The sequence below is a fragment of the Trichechus manatus genome, unplaced genomic scaffold, assembly GCF_000243295.1.
Source record: "Trichechus manatus latirostris isolate Lorelei unplaced genomic scaffold, TriManLat1.0 scaffold00135, whole genome shotgun sequence".
NCBI classification, from domain to species: domain Eukaryota; kingdom Metazoa; phylum Chordata; class Mammalia; order Sirenia; family Trichechidae; genus Trichechus; species Trichechus manatus.
The window spans coordinates 249779-251853 of record NW_004444071.1 but is presented as its reverse complement, the minus strand read 5'-3'; positions in this window follow the sequence as shown (position 1 = coordinate 251853).

Below are 2075 nucleotides of genomic sequence, written 5' to 3'. Positions count from 1 at the left end.
CAGAGGGGTGCACTGCTCCCATTATCTATCTCGTTTTATGGAATATCTAATATATTAGTTATAAAATTTAATACAGTGTTTTACAAAGAGTAGGTATTGGATAGTGTCTGTCGAACTTATTAAAAATCTACACATTTCATGTACTGTAGCTTTTTGATTTCCTAAGCTACTTAGAGTATAACCTTTTTTACAGTTTTTCAGACATTTCCATGTATGTCTGAATGTTTTAATATCTGTTTTTCCTGGGAGCATTTTCTGACCATTTATTTTCTCCTAATTTTTATTTTCTGTATCCAATGTCCATCAAAAAAGATAAGCTGTTTGTTTCCACATCTTTGAAAGGATAATGAGACTTTCTTGGGAATAGCTGTTTCTAAGAAACTGGCTCTCCTCAGGTAACTGGCAGTGAAAAATATCATCAGAGAAAGATAAGCTGCCAAGAAACCACTGCTTCCTTGAAATTTTATATAAAGAGGCCATGACTTAGTTGAGCTTGAGAATTGTTTAGCATCTATGAAAAATATATCACTTAAAGTAAGATTCATTTTTATTTATGCCAGGCCACCATAAGGCTTCTAGCTGGTTCGTAAGTAAAGCAGTAGTCCCTGTTTTACCAGCTCCCCCAGATCCTATATGGCACTTGGGAGCTATGTGTGCTCTGGTGTTCATTTTGTCCCTAATGCCTTATTAAGTTTTAAAGAGATTAAGCAATGATAGAGAAAAACATCAAAAGCAATATGAACACAGAATGAAGACTCATCTGCATTTATTAGGTTTATTATGCTGATACCAATCCTATTAAATGATTTTGTCAGGTATTTACTTATTCATTCATTCATTCACTCATTCATTTAGCATGGAGACAAAGGTAATTCTTGGATTTTACCAAGTTTTTTTTTAAATCCAAACTGTGATTTTTGACAAATATAAATTCGAATACATATTCAGTGTTTTTTTCACTATTTATAGTTGAAGGAATTCAATCAAAATTCTCTTTCCTATTTCATCTCATTCAGAATGACATTATTTCCTTGAATCAAGGCTATGTCCCTATAGACTGCTGGAGTTCATCATCAGGTCTTTAAAACAAAGATCGTGAATAAATAACTCTTGAATTATTTGTTAAAAATATCATGATACGTCATTTCAAAAGCTTTTTGGGATGATGGTTTCATTGAACAAAAAGAGGGACCTGAATCCTAATATTAGGAAAATTCCCCAATATTGCCGAGTACAATCATGGAATACCATGACAGAAGATATAGTAGTTTTAATGATATTGTTGTGGATAGAATTTTAGAAATTAGCAGAATATCTTTAGAAGTCTACATTTTAATGTTTCATAATTGGCATATTTTGAACAATTGTCTATCTTAAGATTCTATAGATAAAATGGTGACCTGATAAAGAATAATGTTTACTTTGTGTAATATTTGTTTATTATATATGAGATATTAAACATAGTGCTTTATGGAGGGAATAATGTTATAACAAAAAGATGTTTTCTTTGGTAGGAAAGTCAAATATTATGAACTCAGATGGAAGACAGCCATAATATTGTCACCTTACTGCAGTTCACTTTGCTGTGATTCTCACTGCACTCTTGGCTAATGTCCATGTTCTTATTTAGAGCTCTTCTGCAGGCATTTTGCACATTGTGTTATAGATTAATCTGATTCCTCTCATACCAGTCTCTACTTCCCTCAGGCAAACCTTCATCCATTCAACCTCTGAACTTCTTAGCTCCCTCCTAAAATTCTATTGAGCTTTTTCCTCAGTAATCCTACTATTTTTTAAGCCTTTGCCTATTCTTTGTTCTTCCCACTTTTAGAGATTATCTTGATTCTTTAAAAGTAACTTCTAGTATCTCAAACTACACATATTTCTTAATTAAATTAAATGTACTATAAAGAGTACAGCTGGAAAGAGCCCTAGAAATCCGGGAGATCAATACCCTTTATTTACAAGTAAAGAAACTGACAAACAAAGAAGTTGCAGTGTCAAACTGCAAATCAGTGTATCTAATTTTGTTAGAGAGCACTCATGAAACGTTACAGTGCATTACTTTGTTAAAT